A 19,867-nucleotide genomic window follows, 5' to 3' on the forward strand; every position below is an offset into this window, starting at 1 on the left:
CCCTTGATGCTCTCCTCTCCTAGTCTCCTTTGATTGGCCCTCACTTATGGCCAATAGGGAAGGAACAGAGTGGGCAGGAAGCTGGGCGGGGAACCTGGTGAGAGCCGCCGTCTCTTCTTCCTGACAGGAGAAAGGGGGGGCAAGCGGGGGAAACCTCCGACAGCTCACAGCTCGCCTTTTCTATTTGTGCTCCCACATCATGCATATGTGAATCTAGCCCTTATTCTGAACTCGGGGCACAAACAATCTCTTTAAAATATATACCTCTGGGGGGGGCGTGGCTTGCCACATGGAGCTGAAGGGCGTGTAGTGTCTCAGCTCCCGGATCCCGTGGCTTCACAGGGCTTCTCCGCACTGCAGAATGCAGCCTCACCAACTCCAATGGGGAAAGATAAGTACAAGGAGGCTAAGGGGACAGGGGGATCCCGTCCAGGGGGTGATTTGGGGCACTTTTTCACCCGATCTTCGGCCGCGGCTCAGCGCTGACCGGAATTCAAGATGGCGCTGTGTCGCCATCCCCGACCCGATCTGAATCTACCTTAGACTCCCTGGCTGGTTCTCAGACATGCCATCCACCCCCCCGGGACTCAGGATCGCCAGTGGCATCTCCAGCTTTCATATTTAGGGGGGGGAACATGGGTGGGACAGTAACAAAAGTAGGGGGGCAACTATAAAATTCAAATATATATATATACATACAACGGGCCCTTTCACATGTTCTGCAGTGATCTCCCTTCCTACTGTATTGCCCCCCCCCCCCAGGGTGGCAGAAAACAAGAGATATATGTCACCAGCATACCAGGAAAATATAAGGGTCCAAAGCAGTGGGAGAACTATCAGGGTTGCAAAGGTTGTCTTGCCACTGGGCCCTGGTGTTCTGCCACTGTGGGGTTCCCAAACCTCCTCTTGCTGTCCTGTCCCTGCTATTGACAGCGCTGAACTGGCATCTCTTGGAATTTACAGGCTGGTTCTCCTGTCCTAAGGATGTGAGAAATCAGTCTGTTTTTTCAGTAACTGAGAGTCCTGGTGGAGTCCTTCCTGCAACTCGCTCTTCTCCCTGCCAATGAGGATGCAGGGGAAGGAGCAGATCGGGCGGCTGTGGTTGTGTGAACGCTCGCATTATACAGTGTCAGCGAGCAGAGGGAGGGGGGAGGAGTCACCCACAGAAGCTGACTGGGGATGCTCTCCCTCTCAATAGAGACTGTGTTACTCCAGCGGCGGCCTGAGTAAGATGCGAATCCGCTGCGAATGCAAACAAAAAGACATTACCTTTTAGTAAAAACATATATATATATTGTTAGAATATCAGAATTTATGAATGGTTGAGTTCATGTGATAATTGAATTATATATATAAATATATATATATATAAATATATATATATCTTCTATGTATGGAAAAAGTGAAGTTATATAGGTTTTTATACTAATATAAGTTTATGCTGGTATAGGCTTTGTATGCATTGCTTGGGAGAGATTCATCTCACATATGGATACAATTTAGTGTAGACCATTTCACCTCCCCCATCGTAAGAAGATTAGATTACAGTCTTTCCAAAGACACAAAGTTTCAGTATGTTAAGAATAAGCTGTTTCTTTATATTATTATATTTCTTGATTAGGATATTAATAAGAACACTGCATTTTACATATATGTATACTGATATGTAGGATTTTATATGTTTAAAGGAAATGTATATATTGTAAGTTAAATGATTCTTAAAAGATAGCTTTTCTCACTTCGTTCATAGCCCCACCCTTAGGAATGTGGGAAGGAGTAATTCAAATCTCCCGGTCTTTTCTATGGGACTATAACGAACCTTTTTTAAGTCAGCCTCTATGGAAAAAGGTGGGAGTTAATTAAAGAAGTTCAGACAAGCTGTGGGGAGAGGGTCAGATGCATTGCAGCTCTCCATCACACACACACACACAGATCTCAAGATATACACACAGACATATCTGATTTAACCTTTATTTTAAGAATAATCTATTTTTGTATTCTACATTTTGACATTGTTTTTGTAACATTTTGCTAATTGATCATTAAATCAATTTTGGAGGTTTTACACGAGAACTTAACAGATTTTTCTTGGAATTTTTCTCATCAATATGAATTATTGAAATATAGTTATTAATACAGAAATAACTCGATTATTACAGTGGCGAGCCATTTGCCAGATTCTTTTTGTCCGAATATCGAATTTTTTTCAATAATTTCTCCTTCCGCTTGTCGAGAGGGAATATCAGCAAAAACAGTGATTATTCAGACAAGCTTTCAGGAGAAATCAAAAAAGCTCATTTTCGGCATCATTGAATTGAACTTGGAAGGAAAAGAAAGATCAGAATCGGTGAGACGTTTGCGCACGTACAAGAAAAATCTGTTTCTTGATGACGTAATTTCCCGCCAAGAGAGGGAACGCGTGTTACATGAAGGAAGCCGTCTTACATTGGTAGGTTATGGATTTAATTCATGAATTATCCAGTGAGAGTGATTTAGAATTTAAAAATTTGTCAAAGTTTGTTAAAGATGATGAATTATGGTGTTACATGTTCAATGAATGCTTACAGGCTAATAAGAAAATACAAAAGTCAAAATTTACATTTAAGAAATTCAGCAAACAGGTTAGGAATTTGATTAAGTTAATTAAAGTTTATGATACAATGATATCAGGAGTTTTTGAAAGCAATGTAGTTGGTACAAAAGAGGAAACAAAGGACAATAGTTTATGTACTAATTGTCAGATTTTGACTGAAAGGATAGATGATTTGCAGAGTGCAATTCAAATAAAGGATATTCAGTTGTCTGAGTTACAGAATAATGTAAAGTTTAAAGCAGAGTCAAGCAAGAGTTTATAGATTAATGTTAATGCAAACTCTATGAATGTTACTGCAGATTCTATGCAGAAGCCTTTTGTACAAGATATGCGATTTTTCAAGGTTGATGACCAGGAAAATGAAGTTTTGCTTAAAACAAAAATACTGAATAAAGCTGCTGAATGCAGACACCGTTTAGATATATTACAAAATGGCGTTCAGAGTGCCACGTGTAAGGCCACACCCAGAGATGGTGAGATACACGTCACAGGCAGAACTAAGGTTTCAGAGCAGACAGGAAATACTTCCCTACATACTACACAAAGGAAAACTTTGAAAGTAGAAAATACAGAACATATTTCTGAGCAATATATTCTTTCTTCTTCAAACAATAGTTTGACTGATTTGCCTTATGCTTCAGAAGTCAAACAGATCAGTACATTGACTGTTAATGACAGTTCAATCAATTTGAAAAACAATGATGAAAATGAGAGGGATGGATTACTTCCATCACCATCAGGATTTAGGAAAAAAGGTTCTGAGTCATCTCCAACATTAAAATATGTGACTTCACTTTTATTAGATGAAAGTGGAAGGCCATGGTTACATGGTTTATTAAATGGCAAGGATACTAAATGGTTAATAGATTTAGGATCTAAACTCAGTTTAACTAAAAACAAATTACATGTGAATATTGATTCTCCAAAATGTAATTTAATTGGTTTCAATGGAAAAGGAAATACAGTTGCAGATAAAGTTTCTGGTGTGAATTTCGAGATTCCGGGAGTTTTAAAAACTAAAATGGACATCTGGTGTTGCCAAAATACAGAGAATATTTTAGGCATGGATGTGATTAGTAAATTAGATTGGATTATTGATTTAAGTAATTCTACTATATGGAAAGATTCATCTAGGCCCAAATCTAGGTTAATAGATTCTTCCATGTACAATAATGTGGGAAGTATTTGTACAGCAGTCGCTGACATTTCTTCAGATCTTAATTGGCCACACACAGGAACCAATCTCGAATTGGAACAATCGGTAAGAGCACATAAAAGTCTTTGGAGTCAGAACAAAATAGATACAGGTTTGTTTAAAGATATTGAGATAGAAATTGAGGGACGAGACCCTGAACCCCAAATTCAAAATAAGTTGCCACAAGAATCAATAGGTCCAGTTTCTGACATTGTACAATCATTTTTACAACAAGGAATATTAAAGAAGGCACAATCAGTGGTAAATAATTGTATTTGGCCTATCAAGAATGCTGATGATTCGTATTCTTTATCAGTTGATTTAAGATCACTGAATAAATGCATTACAAATAACAAACCTATTGTTCCTAATTTAAATTTAATGTCACAAATGGATGCCAAGGCCAAAGTATTTTCAGTACTGGAAATTTCCAATAGTCATTTTTCAGTACCAGTAACAAACAGTTGTCATTATAAACTTGCCTTCAGTTTCAATAAAGAAACTTATGCCTTCACTAGAATAATTCCAGAAATGGAAATCAGTGACGGAATAGTGCACGAGTGCTTGGAGAAAGTTTTATCAAAATTTTCTAGACCAAAATGTATTTTCCAACATGTGGACAAAATTTTGTTGTCTACCCAAAATACAGAGGAACATGTCACTCTGTTGACAGAGTTATTTACTCTGTTACAAACAGCAGGATTGAAATTAAACACAGAGTCAGTTCAGTTAATGAAAGATAAAGTTAATTTTCTTCATATGCAAATTAGTCATGGACAGAGAATGTTATCACAGGAAAAAGTTAGAAACATTTCTGTTATTCCAGTTCCAACATCTTACAAGGCATTATATCAATTTTTGAGTGAGGTAAATTCTTGCAAAGAGTTTTTACAGGAATATGATGATAAAGTTAAACCATTATTTGATTTCCTGAAACAAAAAGATGTTGTGTTTGATCAATGGTCTCAAACCCATACAAATGTTTTTGAAATGTTGAAAAAAGATTTGCAGAATGCTGTTTCATTGCATACAATCGAAATTGGAATGTCTATGCCTGTTTTATTGTCTACTAAGGTATCTGAGAATTCCATCTCAGTAATTTTATTTCAGGTAAAAGATGGTGAACCGAAAATAATAGGTTTTTTCTCCAGAGGTTTGACAAATATGGAAAAGACTTTTGACACAAATATGAAGCAATTGTTAAGTGTTTATTTTGCAGTCAAAGTAACAGAAAAGATTGTGAGATCTAGGATGATCATATTACGGACACCTGATCTGTCATTGAAAATTCTTTTTAAGAGAATTCATTCAGGAGAATTATATGACAAATATTGCCCATTTTTTAAAACTTTAAAATCTAAACCCATAGAGGTAGATGTGATAACAGAACATTCTCAGCTAAATTTATTCAGAAAGCCTATAAATTGGATTGTTAGAACAAGTGCTGAGAGATGCTTTGAGACAGGATTTGTCAATAATATTAAGAATTGTTCAACAGGTCTTTCTAGGTGTTACCCAAAGAATGGTTATACTATTCAGCAAAAATTCTACAGAAAATGCTGAATTGAAAATGTTAGAAGTACAGTACAGCACGCATTACTCCGAAATATTATAGAAGAGAAGTGAATGAATATATAATTCGCTTTTGTCTTCTGGGGTAATTTAAAATCTTTTATTTAGTTTATGAAAACAAGATTTTATATTATGACTGAAAAAAGAGAAACTGCGTCCTGTCGTTTAAATACACAGAATAATAAATTAGAGTATAGGTCATTTTAAGAAAAATAGAGCAAAGTAAGGTAATTAGAAATGTTATTATTAAAATATGGTTTGTATGTCATAATAAAATATTAGAATTTTGGTATGTAAAATGAATAAGTAAATGAAGGTATATTTTGCATGTATTTAAATTCTCAATAATGATACTGCATTCTTTTTTAGGATCTGACTTGTAAGTCACCAAAAGAAAGAAATTTAATATTTCTAGACCTTCCAGATGGGAACAAAATATTGAAGTTTAAGAATATCAGTTCTGGGAGAAGAATTGACAGAAGAGATTCATTCGTTATAATTATTGTTGTCATTTTAATGTTCAATAAAGTTTTTCCAACTTTACAGAGTGCAGGAAGAAGAAGAAGAAGAAAAATTCTCGAGAACCTCTGATAAGAGAGGACATTTTAAAAACAATGGACTTTTTAATTTTTTTGACTACTGATGAAATCATTTATCCATCAGATATATTGCAGTTTTAATATATCATTTTTTATGTGACAGGACATGTTTATTATATCAAGATGAGATATTTTTTACACATCATTTTTTACACTCATATATAGTGTATTTTCAGAGTTGAAAGGGTTAAACATCCTTACAATAGAGTCATTCTAGTTAGAGGGAACATCTGATGTTAATTAAGACAGAGTACATTTTTCTTAAAGGTACATAAACAAGATAGGATTAACTTTACATTGTAATATGTATTTAGTTTTGAAATCATCTCACTTATATGAACAAATTGAAGTTAAGAACATATTTTATGTTTTAATTTTGACAAGGTTATTAGAAAGGTTTTATGGATTATAGATTTATGTTAAACACAATTTGGAGGGAAAATATGAAACAAATTTCTGAAGTGATATCTATATTTCAAAGTATTGTACAACAATGTTACATTTATGAATCATGAAATTAAGGGGATAGATTTATTTGATAAAAGAAAAAGAAAATAATAATTGTGAAAATATTTTTTATGGTATATGAAGATGAAGGGTTATGAATTCACTTTTCCTTATATAGAATCACATTTGAAAATATATATTTGAGTCAATTATCTTAAGATCTTTGGGCATGAATGAATACGGATGTGATGCGTTTGAGGTATAAATGAATTTAGAGTTAGATTCAGATTTAGATTTAAAATGATTAAGATTAATTTAAATCAATCATTTTGAGAGGGAAATGTTAGAATATCAGAATTTATGAATGGTTGAGTTCATGTGATAATTGAATTATATATATAAATATATATATATCTTCTATGTATGGAAAAGGTGAAGTTGTATAGGTTTTTATACTAATATAAGTTTATGCTGGTATAGGCTTTGTATGCATTGCTTGGGAGAGATTCATCTCACATATGGATACAATTTAGTGTAGACCATTTCACCTCCCCCATCGTAAGAAGATTAGATTACAGTCTTTCCAAAGACACAAAGTTTCAGTATGTTAAGAATAAGCTGTTTCTTTATATTATTATATTTCTTGATTAGGATATTAATAAGAACACTGCATTTTACATATATGTATACTGATATGTAGGATTTTATATGTTTAAAGGAAATGTATATATTGTAAGTTAAATGATTCTTAAAAGATAGCTTTTCTCACTTCGTTCATAGCCCCACCCTTAAGAATGTGGGAAGGAGTAATTCAAATCTCCCGGTCTTTTCTATGGGACTATAACGAACCTTTTTTAAGCCAGCCTCTATGGAAAAAGGTGGGAGTTAATTAAAGGAGTTCAGACAAGCTGTGGGGAGAGGGTCAGATGCATTGCAGCTCTCCATCACACACACACACACAGATCTCAAGATATACACACAGACATATCTGATTTAACCTTTATTTTAAGAATAATCTATTTTTGTATTCTACATTTTGACATTGTTTTTGTAACATTTTGCTAATTGATCATTAAATCAATTTTGGAGGTTTTACACGAGAACTTAACAGATTTTTCTTGGAATTTTTCTCATCAATATGAATTATTGAAATATAGTTATTAATACAGAAATAACTTGATTATTACATATATATATATATATATATATATATATATATATATATATATATATATATATATATATATATATATATTTTTTTTTTTTTTTTTTATTGGGGGGGCACAGCATAATGTTGGGGGGTCAGGGCCCCCTCTGGCCCCCCTAGTGACGACGCCATTGAGGATCGCCCCTCCAGATGCTCCAGGAGCCATTCCAATACCTCCATGGGATCGGAGGATGGCTGGGACTTGGAGTCCAAAATGAGATCCCTGCACAGCTACATGCACTCCCTCTCCACAAAGGCTGACTTTGAGCAGTGTGTTAAAGCGCATTGAAAAAGCATACAAACAAGAAATAACTGAGCTTAAAAAAGACATTGGGGCTCGTTTTGAGGACATAAAAAACACCACTGAGGGCCTCCACGCCACCGTACAGACCCATGAAGAAATACTAAATACTCACACAGTCATGCTGCAGCAATTATCATACCAGCAAGACGACATTGAAAATAGAAACAGATGCAACAATATTCGCGTCCGCGGGATACCTGAATCCGTGGAATCAAAGGATTTAAAGGTAGCTGTGACAACCATTTTCAACCAACTTTTGCAACTGCCTAAAGACAATCCCCTTGAACTGGACCATGTCCACAAGACCTCCGGCCCAAGGAAACCTGACACATCATTTGTACATGACACCCTATGCAGAGTGCACTTTTACAACATTAAAGAGACCATCATGCAGGCTGCAAGCACTCAAGATTCTATTCTCTTGAACACTTCACCCGTGATGCTTCTACCTGACCTCTCGCATCTGACCATGCGGAAAGCCCTGAAACCCCTCACACATCTGTTGCAATCACACCAACTGAAGTAGAATGGCGTTTTCCTTTTCAGCTACAGGTCCACCATGATGGCAAGACAGACATGTTGGGACCTCCCAACATTTCTTAGTACTATGGACTTGCTGCATGTCTCTATCCCAGACTGGCCTTTCACACCCACCACCCCAGGCCTACCATACCTACCACAGTGGCACAAGCAAAGTCGCAAGCGACGCCCTGGATCCTCCTCACACAAAGACCCCAATGATTGAATCTCTATAGAACGGCTGGTCTTTTGTCCTTTCTTGTTTGTGCAGGATTACTCCCTGCTATAACTCATGCTCCTATAAGTGCCCCCTGTTCAAAGTTTTCCACGTTGTACACCTTATGGAACATTGCTACAGTTGGATACTAATGCCCTGTACACATGGTCAGACTTTCCGACGGAATGTGTGCGATCCAACCGTGTGTGGGCTCCATTTGACTTTTTCCATCGGAATTTCCGACACACAAAGTTTGAGAGCATGCTATAAAATTTTCCGACAACAAAATCTGATCCTTTAAATTCTGATCGTGTGTAGACAAATCCGACGGACAAAGTGCCACGCATGCTCAGAATAAATTAAGAGACAAAAGCTATTGGCTATTTCCCCGTTTATAGTCCCGACGTACGTGTTTTACGTCACCGCGTTCAAGTTTGAGCCAACATCCGTTGGAAAAAATCCATGGATTTTGTTGTCGGAATGTCTGATCAATGTCCAACCGTGTGTACGGGGCATTACTCTTCATGGAAGACTTCTTACTATGTACCCACGTTGGGACTTGTTAACAAAAGACAGCATGTTCCACAGTTGAATACCAGAACGATTGAACCGTCTTATCTGGATAAACATCCTGTTCCAGTTGCGCAGATTTGTCTACAGCTAACCTCCCCAGTGTTCTGACACACACCATTCAACAAATGACTCCTCTGACTTCCTACTATTTTGTGGCAAAATTTACCTGCTTTAATATTTTCTTTTCCTGAATCACAGGGAAATGTATACTTGAATACTGCCTACTCACTTGCATAGCAGGAATATACTAAATGCTTGTCACATCATACCATGCTCTATACACATTTGTATGTTAATGTTCATGACATCCCTTTCTTTTCCTCCCCCATGACAGGTTGTACTGTTGTTTATTTTATGCTTAGTACCGCCCTGTGGAGCCTGGGACCCTGGGCCCCCCCCATGCCTTCCACTACCCCCTAGGCATATTCGGTGCCAGTCACTGGCACTTTTCTTGGTTTTACTATGTTCTTCATAGCACTTTACTATACATATTATTTTTCTACACATTTGCTCATTTGATGCCACCTAGTGGCCTGTTCATGTAGTTCTGTCTACCCACTGAAATCATGGCTTCAGTCTCTAGTGTTCAGTCACAACCAGACATACTGCATTGCAATTTTATTGACACTGAGACTGAAGAACTCCTTACCCTCTCTTTATCTTCATGCTACTCTTTCTTTCAACTACTCCCCTACTTGTTCCTTCTACAATCCCGCCCCTTCTCCCCCATCTCCTCTCCTGCTGGTTGAGTCTGGTCCCCAAAAGACTCTTGTCATTCTCTTCTTACAACCCCTGACCCCCACCAACCAACATGGCAGTCACACCACCGCTTAGCCTAGCATCCTATAACTGTAGAGGCTTTAATACCCCGGAGTAGCATAGCCAGATCCTATATCACTTCCACAAACAGCGAGCTAATATTCTGCTATTGCAGGAAACACATTTCTGCACTGGGTCTACACCCATAATTTGCAACCATCATTATACTACTTGGTTCCACAGCACTAACCCCTAAGCCTAAGTCCAAAGGAGTGTCCATCGCATTCCATAGATCTTTTCACCCTGAAGTACTTGATTCCTGTATCGATGATAATGATCACTTTATATTTCTCAAATTGAAGCTAAACAACTTTCTTTTTACAGTGGCTAATGTCTACGTGCCTAATACAGACCAGGCTCGCTTCTTCTCCACCACTCTCACCAGACTCTTTGCCTTCAGCGGTTCCTGTGTCATCGCCGGAGGTGATTTCAATATTGCTCTGTCTCCATCTGCCGACACATCCTCGGGTAATTCATCCGTAACCACATCCTCACTCACACACATCAAATCTCTATTACACTCCCATCAATTAGTTGACGTCTGGCGTATACACCACCCCATGGAAAAGGATTACAGTTATTTCTCTATAGCCCACAATTCATACAGCAGATTGGATTATTTTTTCATTTCACAATCCCTCCTAGACACCCCATTACAATCTTCCTTGGGACATGCCATATGGTCTGACCATTCCCCTGTTTACTTGTACTTTGCCCGTCCTCCCCAATCCCGCAGGGGGCGTCCTGGCATCTTAATGACAATCTACTCCGGGACTCAGTGTGCATTGCTGAAGTTACCAAGGCAATTCAACACTTCACGTCTGATCACTCCTCTGACACTACTACTCCACTTAATCAATAGGAAACCCTAAAATGTGTGGTCCGAGGCGTACTCATACAGAACGGTTCCCCTTTGAAAAAGATTAGATCTGATGAAATTGCAAAATGCGTTCCAAGTCTCACACCCGTATGATCGGACACGGTAGGAAAGTCCCCAGCAGCCTCTACGCATTTCGCAATAGGGTTTGCGTCATCAGGAAGCTGCTGTATCTATGCCTGTCCTCTTATTTATACCTCCTTTAATTTTTGGATCCTTGTCAGCTTGTCAAACAATTGGAAACGGCCGTGACATGAAAACGGAAGTGGTCTAGCCACTGGAACCCAGGCCCATTTTTCCCTTAATATGTATCTATTGTGGTAATTTGTCATAGCTGTATCCAAAATGGGTTCCAGTATCCAAAATGGCGGCTATACTACTTCCTGTATAGCCCTGAGTATCCAAGATGGCGGCTAATCCATTTCCGGTTTTGTGTCACGGCCGTTTCTAATTGTTTGACAAGCTGACAAGGATCAAAAAATTAAAGGAGGACTCACACAAAAAATCTTAATGAGATGGTACCTAACTCCGATCAGACTGGCCAAATTCCACAAACACACCCCACAGGAATGCTGGAGAAACTGTGGCCACTCAGACACACTCCTCCACATTCTTTGGTCAAGCCCACATGTAACACAACTATGGAAAAATGTGGAAACCATGCTCCATGAAATACTCCATTGCTCGATAACAATTACCCCACAGCTAGCCATTCTTAATCTAAACATAGACGATTTTCCACCATACCAGAGATCAATGATCACACATGTTCTCCTAGCTACCAAACTCTTGATCACTAGAAACTGGAAATCAGACTACATCCCTACCCTCACTGAAGTAGCCAACTTAGTTCAAACTCATTTCACGTATGAAACCCTCCTGTCACGCAGCAAACAATCTCACACAAAGACACTGGTCCATTGGAATCCATGGATTCTCTGGTACAAAACTAAAATGATGTAAGAACTGATTGTCCTGCTCTACATCTAAACATCCACTTGAGGCTCTCTTTCCCCCCTCCTTAACCCTTCCTGCTCCTTTTTCCTTGTACCCCTTCCCTCCCCTCCCTACCCTACCCCTCCTCCTACCATACCAGGTTAACTGTTCTGACTTATGTTTGATACACACTTTGTTAACAATTTATTTCCTCTTTGGGAACGTTGTTCATATACTCTCTAATCAGACCACACTTGCAATAACCAATCTGTATGCTTATACTTGCATGTTTTCGTTCCTCACTGTGACCACATAACCTGTAGTTTGTACAACCCAATAAAAATCTATTGGAGAAAAAAATAAAGGAGGTATAAATAAGAGGACAGGCATAGATACAGCAGCTTCCCGATGACACAAACCCTGTTGCGAAATGCGTAGAGGCTGCTGGGGACTTTCCTACCGTGTCCGATCATATGGGTGTGAGGCTTGGAACACACACCGCTGTGAGGAGACACTAGGACAGATTGAGACTCCGCTCTCCACATACACTGCTGTATTAGCTTGGTGACGGCTTAAGGGCACCTAAACATGTGAGTTTGACTGTTTTTTACATTTTTTTAAATAAATGAGAGTTACATACTACACCATGATGGCTATCCACATGTTTTTGTGAGCACTATATGGAGCAAGAGACACTATTGTACTGCTTGAACAGGCTGCGATTGGACCCATCATAAACGGAGTGGTTATCCTAAATGAACCAAAGGCACATATCCTTACCGTATCTGGTGAGTGGCCATTGCAACAGGTTGTGGTGAAATCACAATAAGTGGTACATTTGGAGCACTTTATATTGAAGAAAAACGTTATTACTGCACAGGAGTGATCACTCACTGAGGATATCTAGTGTACTGTGGTGCACATGTTGCGGACATTTTTCAAAAACATTTTTTCTGCAAATTTTCTTGCAGTGTGCAGCACATATATACATTGATATGGGAATAAATCACCGGGACCAGATGGCTTGCATCTGAGGGTACTTAGGGAACTCAGTCAAGTGACTGCCAGACCGTTGTTCCTAATTTTTACAGATAGTCTACTGACTGGAATGGTACCAGCTGATTGGAGAAAAGCCAATGTAGCACCAATATTTAAAAAGGGCCCAAAATACATCCCTGGGAATTACAGACCAGTTAGCCTAACATCAATAGTATGTAAACTCTTGGAGGGGATGATAAGGGACTATATACAAGATTTTAGTAATAAGAACAGTATCATTAGCAGTAATCAGCATGGATTCCTGAAGAATCGTTCTTGCCAAACCAATCTATTCACCTTCTATGAGGAGGTGAGTTGCCATCTAGATAAAGGAAGGCCCGTAGACATGGTGTATCTGGATTTTGCAAAAGCATTTGACACAGTTCCCCATAAACGTTTACTGTACAAAATAAGGTCCGTTGGCATAAGGTGAGTACATGGATTGAAAACTGGCTACAGACTCCATGCCCACAGGATGCTGACGTGAGACGTCGGAGCGGGGGGAGGGGCCTGTCGGCAGCGCGAGTGCGAGGGAGAGGAGGCAGGATGAACGCCCCGGGAAACACAAGAGCGGCACGGGGTGAGAGCCCGATGCCGCATCGTAGCTAGGCGTACGTTAGATGCCCAGGGATCCCCCCCTGCTTCACCCAGCCGGTGCTAAAGGAAAAACTCTTCCCCCCCATTCAAGGTGAGACGTGCAGCCGCAGGAGCGCTCGAGGATTGCAAGTGAAGGGAGAGAAGCCTTGCTGCTCACTGGCTTACCGAAGCATGGGCGGTATTACCCCAGAGCCCGGAGTCTGTGTTGTCCGCTCTCCCTAGGATACAGGGTGAGCGCCCTTCCCATCCCCCCCTGGTTTTTCTCCCCTCCAGTGACATCCCTTCAGCGGCTCCCCACGCACAGCATATGAATCAACAGGTGAATTAACAGGTGAGCGGAGCCTCAAGAAACAGGACAACACCAATCCAGGACTTGTAAGTGACCTGTTAAACTTTCCTACTGTGCAAACAGAAGACATTTTTTTCAGGTATGAGCCACACGTATTCTTTGCTTGCTTTAATATGATGATACACTTCATAATACCTGTGAAGAGTTGCGGGCATAGGAGCCAATAAGTTTGATACAAAAACTGGCACTAAAAGGAGGAAGGTGGAAGGAAAGAAAAGAAGGTGGGGACAGGGGGAAGGAAGGAAGAGAGGAGAAAACGGAGGGGAAAGTGAGTCCAGTGGAGAGTATACGTTACCCTTGCCGGAGCATAGCTTGAGGGCCCTAAGCAAGGCCCTCAAAGTAAAGTTCAGGAGTACCCGAGATAGGATGACACATGCAGGATCTTGATACCCCCTTTGTGAGATCGGGACTATAAGCTAACTATAACATTTTTCAGTACAAAATTTACAAGGTCAGAGGTCATCTGACTGAGAGCCAGCGGGCGGCAAGACACTCTGCTAAGCATGAGAAGTCGCAACCAAAAATCTGCAGAGCCCAAGACCCCTAGGGAGAGCCTAAACTCGAGTTCGATTCAAAAATATCTTAAAGAGACGAGTGTGAAAAGCCCTGGTACTGATTTGAAACAAGGGGGAACAAAAGATAAAAAGAAAGAACAGCTGAAGCAGAAGGGGGGGCAAGGAGAGGTGCCCAGAGAAAACCCTGAGACTGAAGGTGGTCCTAGTACTAGGGAGATGGAAGACCAAAGAAAAACGGACGCATTGCCTACTAAGACAGAAATGCTGGAGATGTTTTCAAATCTTGAAATCGCTATAAAGTCAGAAATATCAAATGTGAGGATGGATATGGGTCTCCTATTGCGCAGAGTTGAGGAGGTGGAGGAGACTTCGGGTATTCATGTTAAGGAGATTTTAGAGATCAAATTGCAGTTGATTAAATTGCAGAGTGATTATCGCATTCTGACATATAAGCTAGAAGAACAAGAGAACCAAAGTCGCCGGCAGAATTTGCGCATTAGGTCCCTGCCTGAACAGCAAAATGTGGTCTTGTTCTCTAAGATGAAAACATTTTTTAACCCAATACTGGGCCAAGTGGATGATGCGACATTAAGGATTGACAGAGTACACAGGATCAGAAAACCCCCCAACTTAAGGGCAGATATCCCTCGAGATGTTATAGTAAAATTTCATTCATTTGAGGACAAGGAGAAGATATGGAACAACTTACGTGGTACCCCCGCGGTCCGCTTTGAAGATAAAGACCTCCAGATCTTCACAGATCTTTCAGCAGGCACCTTGGCCAGGAGAAGGTAACTTAGACCGCTACTGGAACAACTCAGAAGAAACAACATAAAATATACTTGGGGGTTCCCAATATCCCTACTAATGACGAAGGAAGGTAGATCACTGAGGATGAGGTTTCTGGAGGAGATAAAGGACTTTTGTAAAAAGCTGGGCATTCCTACCCCGGACATTCCACTTTAACAGGGGCCCCCCAAGATTAAGAAGAAGAATTTAAAGAAAACGAAGACTGAGTCCATTGAACGAAATGAGGGACTGGGGGGGTGTTTTTTTTTTTCTTTCCCCCCTCCAGCATGTCCGAAGGGAGGAGCATCTTGGGGTTAACAATTAAAAGTTAATGGGGATATGAAGGGGTGTAGGGGGGAGGGGGGTTGTCTAAAATTAGGATCAATACAGGTGGGTATTATTCCTTGAGTGGGGGAGCAGGGGGAGGGTATAATTTAGGTCGGGGAGGTCTGCCTCCAGCACCCTCATCCCTACTACCTCGGTATTTGGAGGTGGGGGGGACACTGGTGGCTGCCGTCGGAGTCACACCCCCAGAAAACAATATTTAGAAGTTTGCAGTCGGGAATCAATATGTTCCAGACTAGCGGGCTTAGGGCCGTAGTAAGGCCGGGAGGGAGGGGGGGGAATTAAACCTGCAGGGGAGGTGACAGTTGTGCAATGGGTGACTGTTGATCATGGTTAAATGTTGTGAAAGTATAATGTCAGAGTTAAAGTTCTTATCTTACAATGTGAAGGGCCTGAACTCACAGAGTAAAAGGCATAAAATTTTAAAGGAACTCCAAGATTATCAAGTAGATATAATATTTCTTCAGGAGACACATTTGACCTTGGATTCAAATATTAAGCTTTACTCCCCAAATTTGCCCCTTTGGTTCTATAGCGATACCCCAGTAAAGAGATCTAAGGGGGTAGCAATCGGCTTTTCTAAAACTTTAAAATTCGCTTTGGTTAGTAGAGTGTCTGACCCAGAAGCGCACTTTCTTTTCCTTAAGGGCAATGTGGGGAGTAAAATGTTTACATTGGCAAATGTGTACTGCCCGAACAGAAACCCGACTGTTTTTTTGGAACAGGTCTTGGTGAAACTGACGGTGTTTAAAGAAGGGGAGGTGGTGCTTGCGGGGGATTTCAACTTCTGCATGGAACCCTCAGTGGATAGCACGTCCCGGGCACAGGGGACAAAGAAGGTCCAGTTAAGAAAGATTATGAGAAGGTTTCACCAATGCCATCTGATGGATGCTTGGCGTTTACATCATGCAAAGGAAAAAGATTTCACCTTCTTCTCCCCTGTGCATGGGATGTACACAAGACTGGATTACATAATGATAGACCACAGTTTACTAGATTATGTAGTGGATACTAAAATTGAGATTACATCAATATCTGATCACTCCCCGGTCACAATAGTGGTTAAACTGCCTGAGTTGCAAAGACAATCATTTTCCTGGAAACTACACGAAAACCTCCTTAAAATTCCCCAAGTTTCAGAAAAACTGCAGGAGGAAATCGATTTCTTTTTCAAGGTTAATGATACAGATGATATTTCTCCATCTACCCTATGGGAAACTCATAAGGCATACATTGGGAGTCTTCTTATTTCCATGGGGCAGGGGAGAAAAAAAAGAGAAAAGAAAAAAGGGTAAGATTATTAGACGAAATTGCTACGTTAGAAGTGAACCACAAAGAGTCTAAGGGACAAAGGCAGGACTGCTACCGTCTCTTAGTGTCTAAAAGGGAGGAGTTAAAGGATAGCATGGAACAGGACACTAGGAGGGTATTTACTAAAATAACAAGAGAAAGATACTATAAGGGCAATAAATCTAGTAAACACCTAGCAAGGATATTGAGAAAGAAAAGAGACCGTAATTTCATCAAGAAAATACAAAATAAAAAAGGAGAAATAGTAGCGGCCACTAAAAAGATAGCAGAGGAGTTCAGGAAATTTTTTGAAACCCTGTATTCTATTGGACAAAGGGGTGGGGGAGTCCAACTAAATAGTTTGAAGACAGAGGAATTTTTGAAGGGAGCAGAGATGAGTGAGATTACAGAAGAGGAAAAATTAGTTTTAGATAGCCCTATAACGGAAGAGGAAATATATGCTGCTTTGAGTACTTTGCCGTTGGGGAAGAGCCCCGGTCCAGAAGGTTTTACCAACATTTATCTGAAAAAATACAAACATATTTTAGTACCCAAACTATGTTGGTATTGGATTAAATTGGGCCCTAACTGCCCTATGGGGGAGGAGGCCCTTTTGGCTACTAAATCACTGATTGCAAAAGAGGGAAAAAACAACACGCTTTGTTCAAGCTACAGACCTATCGTCTTGTTAAATGCTGATGTGAAATTATACGCAAAGGTGTTGGCCAACAGGCTTAGGGAAAAAATGAGCAATTTGGTGCATCCAGACCAGGTTGGATTTGTCCCAGGTAGGCAGGGTAGGGACAACGGAGTTCGATCGCTACTCCTGCTGTAATCCATAAAAACAGGGGGACCCCCAGCTCTATTCCTATCAATAGACGCCGAAAAAGCGTTTGATAGGGTAGACTGGGGGTTCATGGTTAAAACTATGGAAGCGATGGGGATCGATCCTAGGTTCATTGACTGGGTGAAAATTCTATATAATCATCCCTCTGCCTCCGTTATTTCCTAAGAGCTCTACGAGGGTTGTTGTCGAAGTTTGTCTGGCACGGCAAAAAGCCACGAATAGCTCACTCAGTCTTGATTAGGGGGAAAAAAAAAAGGAGGTCTAGCCCTCCTGGACCTCAATAGATACCATACTGCAGTAGTGCTTTCACGGGTGATAGAATGGTCAAAGGAAGTTACGGATAGGTGGTGGGTGAATATTGAACACAGTTTAAGTAGCACTGTTTTAGGCCACATAATTTGGAATCTGCCAAAATTTAGGACACTTAGCACTCAGACAGCGTCACTTACAAGAAACACGCTCAAATTATGGGATCAGGTACATTCACAGAACAAATGGAGTTATAATTCACCCTTGATCTATATCAAGGACAACAAATTTTTTGAACCAGGGATGCGGGAGGTGGGAGGGAATTGGATAAAGAATAGTAGAATTCAATTGAAAGATATTATTAAAAAGGGGAAAATATGCCCCTATTGGGAATTGAAAGCGGAGACGGACCTTATGGTGGTCAATGCTTGGAGGTACATGCAGTTATCTCGCTTTGTCAAGAAATTACCAAAACCATTTAGAGGAGAGGATGAATACAGGCCATTAGAACTGCTATGTAGGGACAAACCGGGCAGTGTCATCTCTCGTCTCTATAAAATTCTCTCTGCGAGGGAAGAACTGGATGCGCCTCCATATATTAAAAAATGGGAAAGGGAGTTGGGGTCACATTGTAGTTTATTCACAGAGGAGAGGATTTTGAAAATGGTACATGGTTCTTCAGCAGATATTATGCGGTTAGAGACTAATTTCAAATGTTTAGCGAGATGGCATGCCACGCCGGACAGACTTAGTAAACTATAGGCGGATGCCTCGGACAGATGTTGGAGGGGATGCGCTAACCTTGGAACATTGGCACACATATGGTGGGAGTGCCCGGTTATCAAGGTTTACTGGAAGAAAATTATACAATTAATTAATGAAATAACCAAGGAAACCTTAGTAGAAGACCCATGGATATGTTTATTTCATGGAACTAATAAGCCGATTAAGCAATACTTATCATCAATTGTTCCAATTCTGTTGGATGTAGCAAAAAAACAGATATCAAGGTCTTGGCTGCGGCCAGAGATCCCAAATCAACGAGACTGGCTCTTTTGCATAAATAAAATATATATTATAGAATCCAAGGACTATCTAGGAGATGAGACGGAGGAGGGGACAGATGTTAGGGACAAGTGGGCAGGGTGGAGGAATTTCAAGAGATCATGGAGTTACTTAGCGGAGATTACCAGCTAAATCTCTGAGTTCGGGTTCTGGGAGAGTAAGATGGGAGATGTAGAACTTGTTTAGTTCAGCTGTAACCACCTGCAGGCGGGGGGGGGGGGGGGGGGTAAGGGGGGTGGGAGGGTAATAGCATTGTAGAAGGATTTTTGTATCTTTTTTACAATAATGTTTTGTAATCATGGTTAATAATGTTGATCTGTATTTGTTTATTGAAAAAATTATAAATAATTAAAAAAAAAAAAAAAAAAAAGAAAACTGGCTACAAGGGTGAGTTCAGAGGGTGGTGATAAATGGGGAGTACTCGGAATGGTCAGGGGTGGGTAGTGGGGTTCCCCAAGGTTCTGTGCTGGGACCAATCCTATTTAATTTGTTCATAAACGATCTGGAGGATGGGGTAAACAGTTCAATCTCTGTATTTGCAGACGATACTAAGCTAAGCAGGGCAATAACTTCTCCGCAGGATGTGGAAACCTTGCAAAAAGACCTGAACAAATTACTGGGGTGGGCGACTACATGGCAAATGAGGTTCAATGTAGAAAAATGTAAAATAATGCATTTGGGTGGCAAAAATATGAATGCAATCTATACAATGGGGGGAGAACCTCGGGGGGGGAATCTAGGATGGAAAAGGAACTGGGGGTCCTAGTAGATGATAGGCTCAGCAATGGCATGCAATGCCAAGCTGCTGCTAACAAAGCAAACAGAATATTGGCAATAAAAGGGGGATCAACTCCAGAGATAAAACAATAATTCTCCCACTCTACAAGACTCTGGTCTGGCCGCACCTGGAGTATGCTGTCCAGTT

General features: G+C 40.3%; 1 protein-coding gene across 6 annotated transcripts in view; it reads right to left on the minus strand.

Annotated features, from left to right (window-relative positions):
- Positions 1-19,867, minus strand: part of LOC141148245 (transmembrane protease serine 9-like) — a 437,906-nt gene that overhangs the window by 94,994 nt on the left and 323,045 nt on the right. The gene's annotated exons all lie outside the window — the stretch shown is intronic.

This window comes from Aquarana catesbeiana, linkage group LG06 (genome assembly GCF_042186555.1).
Source record: "Aquarana catesbeiana isolate 2022-GZ linkage group LG06, ASM4218655v1, whole genome shotgun sequence".
Classification (NCBI taxonomy): domain Eukaryota; kingdom Metazoa; phylum Chordata; class Amphibia; order Anura; family Ranidae; genus Aquarana; species Aquarana catesbeiana.